This window comes from Macaca fascicularis, chromosome 10, assembly GCF_037993035.2.
Source record: "Macaca fascicularis isolate 582-1 chromosome 10, T2T-MFA8v1.1".
In the NCBI taxonomy this organism is placed as follows: domain Eukaryota; kingdom Metazoa; phylum Chordata; class Mammalia; order Primates; family Cercopithecidae; genus Macaca; species Macaca fascicularis.
In genome coordinates this window covers 58,461,488-58,477,382 of record NC_088384.1, presented here as the reverse complement: position 1 = coordinate 58,477,382, position 15,895 = coordinate 58,461,488, and the positions used below count along the sequence as shown (strand labels likewise).

General features: G+C 36.5%; 1 non-coding gene across 1 annotated transcript; it reads right to left on the bottom strand.

Annotated features, from left to right (window-relative positions):
• Positions 1–10,627: 10,627 nt before the first annotated feature.
• On the bottom strand, positions 10,628–10,731 carry LOC123567419 (U6 spliceosomal RNA). Its single transcript, XR_006690326.2, has one exon. It is a non-coding gene; the product is annotated as a U6 spliceosomal RNA (small nuclear RNA).
• Between the last annotated feature and the right edge of the window lie 5,164 nt (positions 10,732–15,895).

Genomic DNA, 15,895 nt, shown 5'->3' with positions numbered 1-15,895 from the left:
AGTTTTAATTTCTGTGCACTGATGTTTGCAACTTATGGAATTGGAACCAATGGTAAGACTTGGTCAACTGTTGTCATTTATTTATACCAGACAGGACTAGAAGGCACAGTGAGAACAGCCAACCGATACATGGAATTTAAAATTTAGCTAAGAAAATCAGATCTGTAACCATGAAGAAATCAAGAGTCTTGTCATGATTCCAGATATGGATGGAGTGTCCACTAAAATTTAAGCTCTATGAGGGCAGTTCTATGCGTTCATAGAATTTAAGTTTTGTGAGAGGAGATATTTTTGTCTGCTTTATTCACTGCCATAACTAGAGTAGAACATAGTTGGCACCCCATAGACATTTGTTGAATAAATGGATGAATCAATAATATATACAACATGAGAACAAAAAGCAGAACAGAGAGTAAAACAGAAGATGATGGCCAAGAAGAAAGATCAGGAACTAGAAGTCAAATCAGTTAGTAAAATATAAATCAAGCAAGCCGTCACACAGACAAGAATAAGAAAACTCCAAAATATGAGAGCAAGATAGTCAATGAAGTACTTGAGCATAATAAAGATGACCTTTTTGGGAGTACTTGTTATGTGTAGCTATTGCTCTAAGTATTGTACATATGTTACTTCTTTTTGCCCCTCACATTATCCTACTATCATCATGTTACAGAAAGGAATGTAAGTCACAAGAAGACTCCATCCAGTTTAAGGTCTCTATTTCAGAAAGTGGTAAAAATTGCATTTGAATCAGAGCTTCTGTTCCTGAACACTTTGCTATATTGCCTCCATTTGGACTTCCTGAATATAATAAATATTAAATGGAGCCTGGCATTAGAAGCAGAGAAATGGATGCACAACAGTAGGAAGAGAGCTTGATTTCCAGCCAAACATTGAGGCCAGCCAGGAAAATTAATAAATCGGATTACAGTTTGGGCAGACACCAAATCCAAGGCTTAGTTGACGCAGGAATTCATGATGGAACAAGACGTTAGAAGCACATGGTAAGATATGGACAGATTATGAGAGCAGGTTCTTTTTGTCTTTTATGTCACACTTCATCCACTTTAATTTTCTTAGTCCTGTAATTTCCATTTTTTTGAACATTAAACAATTTGTGGGAATCCTCCCTAACTCATTTTATGAGGGCAACATCATCCTGATACCAAAGCCTGGCAGAGACACAACAACAAAAGAGAATTTTAGACGAATATCCCTGATGAACATCGATGCAAAAATCCTCAATAAAATACTGGCAAACTGAATCCAGCAGCACATCAAAAAGCTTATCCACCATGATCAAGTGGGCTTCATCCCTGGGATGCAAGGATGGTTCAACATAGGCAAATCAATAAATGTAATCCAGCATATAAACAGAACCAAAGACAAAAACCTCATGACTATCTCAATAGATGCAGAAAAGGCCATTGACAAAATTCAACAGCCCTTCATACTAAAACTCTCAATAAATTCGATATTGATGGAATGTAACTAAAAATAATAAGAGCTATTTATGACAAACCCACAGCCAATATCATACTGAATGAGCAAAAACTGGAAGCATTCCCTTTGAAAACTGGCACAAGACAGGGACGCCCTGTCTCACCACTCCTATTCAACATAGTGTTGGAAGTTCCGGCTAGGGCAATCAGGCAAGAGAAAGAAATAAAGGGTATTCAGTTAGGAAAAGAAGAAGTCAAATTGTCCCTCTTTGCAGATGACATGATTGTATATTTAGAAAACCCCATCATCTCAGTCCAAAATCTTTAAGCTGATAAGCAACTTCAGCAAAGTCTCAGGATACAAAATCAATGTGCAAAAATCATAAGCATTCTTACACAACAGTAACAAACAAACAGAGAACCAAATCATGAATGAACTTCCATTCACAATTGCTTCAAAGAGAATAAAATACCTAGGAATGCAACTTACAAGGGATGTAAAGGACCTCTTCAAGGAGAACTACAAGAACCACTGCTTGGTGAAATAAAGGAGGACACAAACAAATGGAAGAACATTCCATGCTCATGGATAGGAAGAATCAATATTGTGAAAATGGCCATACTGCCCAAGATAATCTATAGATTCAATGCCATCCCCATTAAGCTACCAATGACTTTCTTCACAGAATTGGAAAAAAACTGCTTTAAAGTTCATCTGGAACCAAAAAAGACCCTGCATTGCCAAGACAATCCTAAGTCAAAAGAACAAAGCTGGAGGCATCACGCTACCTGACTTCAAACTGTACTAGAAGGCTACAGTAACCAAAACAGCATGGTACTGGTACCAAAACAGAGATATAGACCAATGGAACACAACAGAGCCCTCAGAAATAATACCACACATCTACAGCCATCTGATCTTTGACAAATCGGACAAAAACAAGAAATGGGGAAAGGATTCCCTATTTAATATATGGTGCTGGGAAAATTGACTAGCCATAAGTAGAAAGCTGAAACTGGATCCTTTCCTTACTCCTTATATGAAAATTAATTCAAGATGGACTAGAGACTTAAATGTTAGACCTAATACCATAAAAACCCCAGAAGAAAACCTAGGGAATACCATTCAGGACATAGACATGGGCAAGGACTTCATGTCTAAAACACCAAAAGCAACAGCAACAAAAGCCATAATTGACAAATGGGATCTAATTAAACTAAGGAGGTTCTGCACAGCAAAAGAAACTACCATCAGACTGAACAGGCAACCTACAGAAACTTTTTGCAATCTACTCATCTGACAAAGGGCTAATATCCAGAACCTACAAAGAACTCAAACAAATTTACAAGAAAAAAACAAACAACCCCATCAAAAAGTGGGCAAAGGATGTGAACAGACAGTTCTCAAAAGAAGACATTCATACAGCCAACAGACACATGAAAAAATGCTCGTCATCACTGGCCATCAGAGAAATGCAAATCAAAACCACAATGAGATACCATCTCACACCAGTTAGAATGGCAATCATTAAAAAGTCAGGAAACAACAGGTGCTGGAGAGAATGTGGAGAAATAGGAACACTTTTACACTGTTGGTGGGATTGTAAACTGGTTCAACCATTGTGGAAAACAGTACGGTGATTCCTCAAGGATCTAGAACTAGAAATACCATATGACCCAGCCATCCCATTACTGGGTATATACCCAAAGGATTATAAATCATGCTGCTATAAAGACACATACACATGTATGTTTACTGTGGCACTATTCACAATAGCAAAGACTTGGAATCAACCCAAATGTCCATCAGTGACAGACTGGATTAAGAAAATGTGGCACATATACACCATGGAATACTATGTAGCCATAAAAGGGATGAGTTCATGTCCTTTGTAGGGACGTGGACGCAGCTGGAAACCATCATTCTCAGCAAACTATCTCAAGAACAGAAAACCAAACACTGCATGTTCTCACTCATAGGTGGGAATTGAACAATGAGATCACTTGGACTCTGGAAGGGGAACATCACACACCGCGGCCTATTATGGGGAGAGAGGAGGGGAGAGGGATGGCATTGGGAGTTATACCTGATGTAAATGACTAGTTGATGGGTGCAGCACACCAACATGGCACCAGTATACATATGTAACAAACCTGCACATTGTGCACATGTACCCTAGAACTTAAAGTATAATTTAAAAAATTAAAATGAATGTATGTAAAATTATAAAAAAAATTTGTGGATTATCAAATATTAGTATTTACATTTTAGTTCCTGATCTGTTGGTTGATTAAATATATATAACAAAACACTACTAAAATGAGAGTAATTATTTTTCTATGCACTTGTATTTTGTACTTTCTAGGAGCATGTGTGTAATTTTAAAAAGTAAAAAAAAAAATATTGAAGACATGTTCTTTACTTAATTGGCATGCCATTGTGAATTTGGACTGTTGAACCATTGGATGCAATTGGACGGCCACAGAAATGTAATCTAAAGAGTCGACTTTAAGCTGCATTAGGGTAACTACCACTCATTAAGTTCTCATTTGTTATCTGCTTGGATATTAATTAGCGCAGGTTTTCTCACCCTTGGCACTGTTGATATTCTGGGTAAGATAATTCTTTGCTGTGGGGAAATGCATTTTAGGATGTTTAGCAGCATCCTGGTTTCTATCTACTAGATGCCAGGAGCAAGCCTTTATAAGAGTGAGGTGCTTAGGGCACAGAATTTAATGTGCTCTTGGATTGTACCTCACCTCACTGTGGTCCCATGTGACAGATAATGTCAAATGTTCCTTTAAGCGATAGAAAAATTCTACTCACTGAACCACTAAGTTAGAGGAATATGAATAGTTTTAGCAACTACATTACAAAATGTATAAATGAAGTCTATAATATAGAAGCTTATTTCTCATTCAAATAATAGTCCAAATATGTATCACTTGCCATGAGAGACTTTTTCCACGTGAACATTCAGAGATCCAGGTTATTTGTGCATTGTGTCTCCAACATATTCTGAGCCCCTTATTTTCTGCTGGTGGACAGGGAAAGAGACAAACGAAAGAGATGCTGTTCTGCTGGTCATTGGAAGGGCAAACACATGACTTGAAAGCTGTATCTCAGATGTATCAGACTTTGGCTCACCATTACCTCAGCTACAGCTCGGTCACATGACTATTCCAAGGAGATCTGCAAAATGTAGTCTAGTTGCGTGCCCAGTATAAAGAAGAAACACATATTTAATGAACAGTTTGTGCACACATCCTAGAGAACATAGAAGCAACGTTTGTGTGAAGAAAGAAAGAAAGAAGGGGACTGGGAAGAAACATGCTTCCTACAACTGGAAATGATTCAAAAGCATGTTGACAGAGAAATGAATAAATAAGTTGGAATGCATTCACACAGTTGAATATACAAAGCCATAAAAAAAAATGGCCTGTATCTAACCATGACATCAGGGATGAACCTTTGGAAGCATCAAGACAAACTAGCAAGTCCTGGAAGATCACACTATTATATCTAACTATAAAATTTAAAAACAATCCCAAAATTATGCAGTATACTCCTTAGGCACATGATAAAACTAGAGCAAGAAGCTGGTAAACACAGAATGCAGAATTGTAGTTATCTTTTTAAAAAGACACAAGCGGGGTGGGACAAGAGAATGGTACAACGGTAGATGCAAGTTATTGGAAATGGTCTTGTTTGAAGGCTAAGTGATGGCCTTAATGTTATGCTTCATATTATTTTCTTGGTAACTTAAGTATAATATTGTTTATGCATACATAATGCATTACAATGGAAAATATTAATACAAAAACATCAAAACAGAACAAACACATTAGTATTTAGTTAGTATGGAACATCATATATTGTTTGAGCATAAAAATAAAAAAAATTAAAAAGACTATTCACTGAAGAGTTCATTCATGTTTGGATGAAAAATCAAGAAATAATCTTTTGGAGCACAAATATAGAGAAATAGCATCAATTTACCAAGATCAATGTTGTTTGTCTATGGGCCAAGTAGTTGACAGACCCTTATTATATTCAAATACCCTCAATTTAGTTACCAAATTAGAATGTGGGCTTGGATGCTGTCTGAGCTGAGGACTTTCTTTCGCCTCTTCAGATCCCTGTTTGATGTATTTTTTCATTTTCAGTTTGGAATCTATTGTGGATCATAGGTACTGATCACATTCTGGGGCCTCGTGGACAGAAAAAACGGTGCAAGAAATTCACTTAATCTTTCTTTTTCCTTTTCTCTTCTAATATCATAGGCATGCTTCTAGGGTTTCATTTAAAGTACAGCATCATAGAAATATCTCATAATTTAATTGGCAATGGATGAGTTATAAGACTGGGTTAATTACTTAATAGATGAGAGTATTTTAAAAGAGATTTCACATGAAGTCAAAAATACCCACTACATACCCATAAAAATGTAAAAAACCAGACCTTCTATTCCCTGTAACATTTAGTTATCATTTAGGTTTGAGTGTTCAAAGATATGCATATCGTTCAAGGATCCTTTTTTGGTAAAGGAACATATAAAATCTCAAGCAGATAAATTTGCATAGGGATGGTCATGACATTTTGACAAGTTTAGGGATGACACAGAAACTGTGATGCCTGACAGACGTTAGTGTCTGGTTCATTATTGTCATAGAAATTTTGTTTAAAAATATATTTGACAAGCTTTGTTATGTTTGATGCAATTGAAAAATATTGTTTGTGCAATTCCTTTGATGATTAACTGACTAGAGTTTTGATAATGCCATTGAAGAGAAAAACAAGGAAGCATCATTCCTAGAAACAGGTACCCAGCAGCACAGAAAATGATCCACATTTTTCAAATTTACCTTGAATACAGCTGTTGGATGAACATAAAATTTGAATAGTTGGAAGAAAAATGAGATATGGAGCCTAGCATTTATAATGAATTATCAAATGTGAGTAATTGCACTCAGTTGAACCAAAACACTTAGATTTTTGAAACTGACTCATCATTGTAATAACTTCCTTTTAAAAGCTGTTTTGTGCCTAATAATTTCATATATCATCAAAGTGCTTTGAAAGATAATCTCTGCTATTCGTTTCATTAGATAAGGAAGAAGGGAACTTTAAAGTAAAATTTTCCCTGAAAAAAAATCTAGTTTTACATGATATAATGATTATCACACTATTTATTCTGACTGTCTGGATTCATGATCTGGCTCTACCTGGTAGCAGCTGTGTAATCACAAAGCAGTTTTTGGAGAAAAATTTGGTTCGCAGAAGGAAAATTTACCAAAGAGAAAGAGCATGAGATTATATGCAGGATGGAGGTTAGACAGAAAAGGAAAAATCTTGATTTCACGCTTGCTGATATGTTAGTTGTTCAGGGCTATGACCCAGAACCCAGGACCTGTGAACTTAAACTCAATTGGCATAATTCTTCCTATTTGGGATAACCATGGTATCTGATTTTATCACATCTGCAGGGGAAAAATATTACCAGTACATACTATTGCTTCTCTCAAAGAATAAATGGCATTCATAAAACTATTGCCTTTTCCTAGAGTTATAATAAGAAAGGGGAGTACAAGAAGGCACTTGTTTGATGTGACTCTGTCTTTCGTTTTACGTCTTCTAAACTTCTTAATTTTGATTGATTTCCCCTCTATACCTAGTGTTTATTGGAACAACTACTTTCCATTAAGTAGGAAGAAAGACTTTTATATACTGGGATTTACAAACACTTATTTTTTTTATTTTTTATTTTTTACCAGAAACACTAAGAGACAGGTAACAGCTGGCCATTAAAGAATAAAGTAATACATAAAAATTTCACCTGCAATGGTTGAATTTAAGACTTGGGCAATAGTAAACCAAGCTGTGAGGCATTTTGAATTTTCAGGGTCACATTATGCAGTTGTGTCAGGAGACTATTTACTGGTGAGCAGAGACCCCCAAAATGAAGGCCTTTTGAGCCTTCTAAAATTTGTGTTTATCATTCCATAGAATGTCAAAAGTTTTACTGCATGTGTTTCTATTTTGTTCAGTTTTGCATGTTTTTGAATGCATATAAATGAAATCATACCATAAATATTCTTTAAATATAGGCTCTTTAATTAATTATCTCTAAGATTTGACCATATTGTTCCATTTAGCCATTATTCACTGGTTCTCCTTCGACCTACTATTCAATTTTCTGGATATAATACAATTTATTTATCATTCTCCTGTTTATAGATATTTAAATGTGTCCATTTTTTCTTATGCAAACAGCGCTACTTAAACACTGTCATAGTTTTCTCCTGGTTACATACAGGTGGCTGTTTCTAGTTATATACAGGTGTTGTGGTCTGATATATGACCCCAACACAAAACAAGAAATTTGTTTTACTTGGCAATCAAGTAAACCAAAAGTTTCACAAACGTCAGAAGTAATCCTTATTCAATGCAGTCTCATATTTTTATTCTATTGTATTGTATTTATACTCTATACCATGTTATTTTAGGTTGTTAACCTTCTGGTTACCCTCCAGGGTCACAACCATAACGCTAAGAACATAAAAGTTGAAGTTTATTTAACTTGACGAATGAATTCAATTGAAGGCTGGTTCACTTTTACACCCATTTATTTGAGATTCCTCTTTTACTGAATGTTGGGCATTAGAAGATTTCCTGCCAGATGGGCATCTTATAAGTATGCTGTATATATACAAATGTATATATACATATATACATTTTTGCACATACACACACACAGGATTATTTGTCAATTTCAGCAGGAGTTTAGTATCTAATCTGCAGTGTGGCTAGAAATGGAAGTCCTCGCTTTTTGGAATCTTAGGAAGTGAGACACATATTAGAATTTGTATTTCCAGAAGTACTAGATGACCTTGTTATGGAAAAATTTCCCATTAAAAACAAACAGATACTAGACAAAATATAAAAACACATAAAATTATAGCTATTGGTAGAGATTACAGATCTACCAAGGTGGCAAGAAATTAGAACACAATCCCACAGAGTAGCAAAGCCCAGGTTCTCAAGGAGAAGCTATCTGTGGACATTTGCTACTACTTCATCTGCCGCCAGTCATTTGCTCACTTAAAAGCAGCCGCTGAAAGGCTGAGAGCAATTCAAATGTAAACATATGGGTAAACAGAAATGGATATTGGCTATATAAGGCAATGATAAAAGAAGCATTTTGGCAATATATACATCACATGGCAATAATAGCACAAAAGGTGGGAGAAAAAATGAAATTAAAGTAATACAGTCCTTATGTTTTCTCAAAAGTGGTAATAGTATTAAACATATATTAGATTTTAACAAGTCAGAAAACACATTGAAATCACGAGGACAACCCCAAACGGAGATTTAAAGAACGTAGAGCTTACATGCTAAGTAGGGAAACGGAATTAAGCAATAAAGGGTAGCTACCAAAAACTACATCAATTGTTACAGTTATTGGGAAAATAATATTTTTTTCCCTGAGAGCTTGGAAATGAATGAGAATACCTTCTATTACCATTTCTTTTCAACCTTGTATTCAACATCATATTGCAGGTTCTAGCCAGTGCAATAAGGAAACAAAAGGTATAAAAATGAGAAGGAAGTAGAAACTCATTATTTGTAAGTGACACAACTGTGTATGTAAAATATGTAAATGAATCCACATATGAACTTAAAATTAATAAGTACATTTAGCAAGGTCAGGGATCAATATTATACTTCTATATATGAGCAATAAAGAAGTAAAATTATATTTAAAATTCATACCACTTACAAAAGCATAAAAATTGTACATAATATAAACCACTTAATGAATATCTACCAAAATGACTAAAATTTAAAATACTGGCTAGGCATGGTGGCACACACCTGTAGTCCAAGCTACTTGGAAGCCTGAGGTAGGAATTATCACTTCAGCCTGGGAGGTCGAGGCTGCCAGGAACCATGATCTCACCACTGTATTCCAGCCTGGGTGACAGAGCAAGACATTGTCTCTAAAAAAAAAATAAACTAAAATAAAATAGGCTGGAAGGAGTGACTCATGCTTGTAATCCTAGCCCTTTGGGAGGCCAAGGCAGGCGGATCACCTGAGGTCAGGAGTTCGAGACCAGCCTGGCCAACCCATCTCTACTAAAAATACAAAAATTAGCTGGGCATGGTGGTGCATGCCTGTAATCCGAGCTACTCGGGAGGCTGAGGCAGGAGAATCGCTTGAACCTGGGAGGTGGAGATTGCAGTGAGCCAAGATCGCACCACTGCACTCCAGCCTGGGTGACAGAGTGAGACTCCGTCTAAAAGAAAAAAGAGTAATAAAAATAGAATGAAATAAACACTAACAATTGTAAGTGTTAAAGAGGATGTGGAGCAGTCAGAAGTCTTCTAGCCTGTGCAAACCCATTGTTAGTATGCAGGCAAAAGAGAAGCTTATAAGTGTTTGCCAAGTGTTTGCAGCAGCATTTTTATAATATCCCCAAACTGAAAATAGCCTAAATATTCATCAATAGTAGATGACTGACAATAAACAAATTGTGGCATATTCCTAAAATGTAACACTAAATCACAATGAAAATGAACTCACTATGGCTACCTATAACAATGGTCATGAATCTCACTAAATTTTATTAAAATGAAGAATCCCAACACAGATAAATACAGATTTTATGATTTCATTTTATAAAAGTTAGCAAAACTGATCTATGTAGCTAGGAGTCAAGATAATTGTTAATATGGAGGAGGAAGGTCAGAGATAATAACTGAGTAAGGACATCAGAGCGACTTCTAAGGTCCTAGTAATACTTTATTTCTTAATCTAGGTGGATATGGGAAAAGCTAGAAATGAATTTTTATTAATAATCCTTATTTTTCACTCCTCTCTCTGAGCTCTTTGTCATATGACTTTAGAGTTTCTCTGATAAAGGCAGAATATATCTCCCTATATGACTTGCTTTAATTAATGGAATGAGGCAGAAATGAAGGTATGTCTGTTCAAAGCCTAGGCTTCAAAGGCCTTCATACATTTTTTAAATATTTCATTTTAAATGTCTGTGGGTACATAACAGATGTTTAAATATCTCATGAGGTACATGAGATATGTTGATAGAGGCAGGCAATGTATAATAATCACATCATGGGAAATGGGGTGTCCGTCTCCTTAAGCATTTATCCTTTGTGTTACAAAAATCTGCAATGCTTCATGCATCTGTGTGTCATCCTTGTGCAGAGGCTATGCTAATCTCTGTAACATTTCAATTTTAGTGTATGTGCTGCTGAGGTAAGCACCTGCATGCATTTCTATTTGCTTTTTAGCATTTCTGCAATACTATGAGTAGAACATGTCTGTGTTAAAATACAACAAAAGCAGGGTGGATGGGCTGTAGAGCAGAATATACCAGATGTCTTACTCTGGTTGTGTTGTTGTAACAAAATACTTTAGACTAGGTAATTTATAGAGCACAGAAATGTATTTTTCATGGAGGCTGGAACCCAAGATCAACGCACCAGCAGGTTCAGATCTAGTAAGGGCCTCATCTCTCTTTCCAAGTTGGTGCCTTGTTGCTGCATCCTCTGAAGAAGAGGAATGCTGTGTCCTCACCAAGTAGAAAAGGTGGAAGGGTTGGAAGGACAAAAGAGAGAGAGGCAAACTCCCTCCATTGTGTCCTTTCATACTGATATTAATCCACCCATGAGGGCAGAACCCTCATGACCTGAATACCTCCCCAAAACCCATCCTCCCGACACTTGCATTGGGGATTATGTTTCTACCAGATGAAGTGTGGGGATACATTCACACCATAACATCAAGTAAGCTGCCCCCATCAAATGCAGCCTATAGCAAGCCCCGTTGGTATTTGCAAATGCACAAGTAAGCAGCTAAACTGCAAACATAGGAGTAATGCCTGACATGTGGGTTCTGCTCTTGGTTGGATTTGGTAGGTTTTGTTTCGATGGGAAATTTCTGTTTCATATGTTTTTCATTCTCTTCCACAGGCTAATAGGCTAGACCAGGTGTGTATTTCTCATGATGACGGCATCAGCTCATGTAGAACAGCATTTTACACAAGGTCTCTTGGATTCTTGCCTTGGAACTAGCTCTCCATAAGATCTGCTTTATTCCATTGGTCAAAACAAGTTAGTTAGATGCCCAAATCCCAAATCCAGGGGCAGAGAAATGTCCTCTTTTGTGGAAGAAAATGCAAAATCTCAAGGCAATAGCTTTAATCAGAGGGATTGTGAAATATTTGAGCCATTAACACAATGTATGATGCCTAGAAGGATGTCACACAGTGAATAAGTAATTACAGCATAATTCATTATTTACACTTGTATTAAGTATTATGAAGAAAAAATACTGCATGGTAAGCTCTACATGGAAAACTATATAGGAAACAAATATATGATTAAGCATTTCTATTTCAAGATTACAATCCTGGATAATTATAATATTGACTATCACATTTCCATAGTAAGAGGTATTTAATAATGCACATGATGTCTAGTCTTTTTGTTAAATGCTTAAAATTGACATTAAGAAACAAAACGAATAATATCCTGGTTATGTAAAAATCTCTGATTACTTTTCTATTTAATTTTGAGAACTAAGGAAGCCAGGGTTTTCCTTCTTCTCCAATGATTTTGCACAAAACTTTTACACTGTTCATTACATACTGTGTGGTTTTACATCTTTAGGTTTGAGAAACACATATATTGCTTAGAGATTATGAGGGAGTGAGGTAGGGAATTATTAGGGGAAAAAATGCGCCACCACCCCAGCTAGTTTTTGTATTTTTAGTAGAGATGGTTTCACCATGTTTGCCAAACTGCTCTTGAACTCCTGACCTCAAATGATCTGTCCCTCCCAGAGCGCTGGGATTACAGGCCTGAGTCACCACGCCCGGCCCAATATTTATATTTTTTTAAAACAGAGATGGGGTTTCACCACATTGACCAGGCTGGTCTCGAATTCCTAATCCCAAGTGATCCGCCCACCTCAGCCTCCCAAAGTGCTGGGATTACAGGCCTGAGCCAATGCACCCAGCCCTGAATGATTGTTTTGTCTGTACATTTCTCATGTCTTATATGGCATTGTAAAGGCAATCAGATCTTTTCATTCATGTGGTTTTGGACCTTTTCAGTAATGGTATTATTCTTTGTACTTAGAAGCTTGGCAGGCACTAGAACCCATCTCTCAAACAAAACAGGCTGAAGACATTAGGAATATAGTAGCTGCAACTTGCGGGAGGTTGCATGAAATATTAATCCTGCTTCTCTCAGAACAGAGTCCTGCAACGGAGCCAATGAAGCAATCACTAGCTCCACAAATAAGACACTGCAAAAATTAAAAAATACCTAAGATGTTTTTGTAGTCTGTGATAGCAACTATGCATGGTAGAAAGGCTAGTGCAAAACAGATACATACACCAATGGAACAGAATAGAGAGCCCAGAGATTAACCCATCATATATGGTCAACTAAATTTCAATAAGGGTACCAAGAATACACAGTGGGAAAATGACCGTCTCTTCAATAAATGATGTTGGGAAAACTGGGTATCCACGCACAAAAGAATGAAATTGGACCCCTGCTGTACACCACACCCAAAAATCAACTCAAAATGGATTAAAAACTAAAATGTAAGACTTGACACCATAAAACTCTTAGAAGGGAACATAGGGGAAAAGATCCTGGATATTGGATACAATGCCAAGCAAAAATAAACAAGTGCAACTATATCAAACTAAAATGCTTCTGCACAGTAAACAATCAATAAAAAGAAAAGATAGGCCGGGCGCGGTGGCTCAAGCCTGTAATCCCCGCACTTTGGGAGGCCGAGACGGGCGGATCACGAGGTCGGGAGATCGAGACCATCCTGGCTAACACAGTGAAACCCCGTCTCTACTAAAAAAATACAAAAAAAAAATAGCCGGACGAGGTGGTGGGCGCCTGTAGTCCCAGCTACTCGGGAGGCTGAGGCAGGTGAATGGCGCAAACCCGGGAGGCGGAGCTTGCAGTGAGCTGAGATGGCGCCACTGCACTCCAGCCTGGGCAACAGCACGAGACTCCCTCTCAAAAAAAAAAAAAAAAAAAAAAAAAGAAAAGATAACCTATAGAATGGGAGAAAACATTTGCAAACCATATTATCTGGTAAGAGTTTAATATCCTAAGAGACTCATACAACTGAATAGCAGAAAAATCCACAAATAACCTGATTGAAAAAATGGGCAAAGGACGTAAATAGACATTTCTCCAAAGGAGACATACAAATGACCGACAGATATAGGAAAACATGCTTACCATCACTGATCATCAGGAAAATGCAAATCAAATCCACAATGAAGATGGCTCCTGTTTTTTAAAAAAGATAACTGTTGGTGATGATGTGGAAAAAAGGAAAACCTTGTATATTACTGGTGGGAATATAAATTGTTACAGCCATTATAGAAAATAGTACTCAGGTTTCTCAAAAAATTAAACGTAAAACTGCCATGTGGTCCAGCACTCCCATATTGGGTGTATATCCAAAGGAACTGAAATCAGTATGCTGAAGAGATATTTGTATGCTCATGTTTATGGCAGCATTCTCAACAGCCAACATATGGAAACAACCTACATGTTGATTGATGAATGAATGAATGAAGAAATTGTGGTGTATACACACAATGGAGTATTATTCGGCCCCCCCAAAATGGAAATCCTCTCATTTGTGACAACATGGATGAACCCAGAGGACATTATGTTAAGTGAAATAAGCCAGATACAGGTAGACACACACTGTATGATTTTACTTACATGTGAAATCTAAAATATGAAGCAGAGAGTAGCGTGGTGGTTGCCAGGTGCTGGGGGAAGGGGGAGATTGGGAAGTGATGGTTACAGGGTACAAAGTTTCATCATAGTGCCAATAGCTGACAATACTGTACTGTGTACCTAAAATTGCTAAGAGGGTAGATCTTCTGTTAAGTCCTCTCATCAAAACAACAACAATCATAATAAAGGGGGTGGCAGGAAACTTTGAGATGTGACAGGTTTGTTTATAACCTTGATGGTGGTGATGGTTTCAGGGATGTTTGTTTATCCCCAAACTGATGAAGATATATATGTTAAATATGTACCACTTTTTATATGTCAATCATACATCAATTAAGTGGTTTAAGAAAAACAATAACAATAACAAAGGTTTGTGGAATACACTAATCAGACAATATAAACATCATCAGGGAGTTGCAGAGGCAGCTTACCTGATTACTCGGCCTGATTTGGGGCCAGACATGGGGAAGCCAACTTTAGGAACAACCAAATGAGAATTCATTACAACTCACAGCACAAAGCTACCTCAAAGGAATCCAGTAGATACGCCGAAATTACACATTACATGAAAAAAAAAAAAAAAAAGAAAAAACTATTGCAATTCTAAAGAAAACTTCTGAAGTCAGATTGTGTGTATGTGCCCATTTGTGTGCATCTTTTATTTTTTCAGATATTTTCTTGCAAAATTAACAAATTTTTCCTTTCATATTTTCCCATCATTCCACAGTTCCATTTCTTTTACCAAGTCCTAAGTAGCCTTTTACTCCCCTGTCCACCAGTAAACATTGGTTTGGCAAAGCCAAGAGATTATCTAATTTTCATCCAAAAAGGATGGTGACCCTTTGCTGGTGATTTGCATTTCCTGCCTAGAAATCTAAACAATTTTTGTTTTCAAAGTTAAAAAATTTAACTAGAACATAGCTTACAGTTAATGTTTCTCTATGAATCTATCACTAATTATCTATAATGTTGTTATCTCATATCTTTTGGCTATTCTATCTTTAACAGGTTTTTTCATTGGTGGGTTCTCTACTTCAGGAACATCAATTGTCTTTACGTTGATCACTTTTTGACTGTCCTCCATTATTGATTATATTGTCTCTTATTGCTTTGTCTTTTATTCTCTGCACTCATCATGACTAAATGAAGCCTTTATATCAGAATTTTAGTTTAGCTAAGTATTTCAATCATTGCTATTTTAATTTATCTGTCAGTTCCATGGTGGTGGTGTTTTAGCTCTCAGTTTCTTTCGCTTTGCAGTCTTTCTTCTCATTTCATTGTTTAATAATCTTTGATTTCCTTTAAAAACATATATGTTATTTCATTCCTTAGCAACATGGTGCAGTTGCATAAAATTGTCTTCCTTTCCTTGCCTTCTGTTTTCTTAAGTTATGATTAAGTTCTTCACTTGTCATTTTTGTGTTCAGTTTTATTCATTCAATATTGATTTACTGAGTGCCTACTATGTGTCAGGCACTATTCTTAATACTAAGGAAAGGCCTGTTAGGGAAACCACATTCTTGCCCTCATGGATATTACATTTCAGATACAGAAGTCAGACAACAAATAATAGATCTATAATAAAACATCAAGATAGTCTATACTGGGGGATTGTGAGCTCCTGGCCTAACTCTCAATT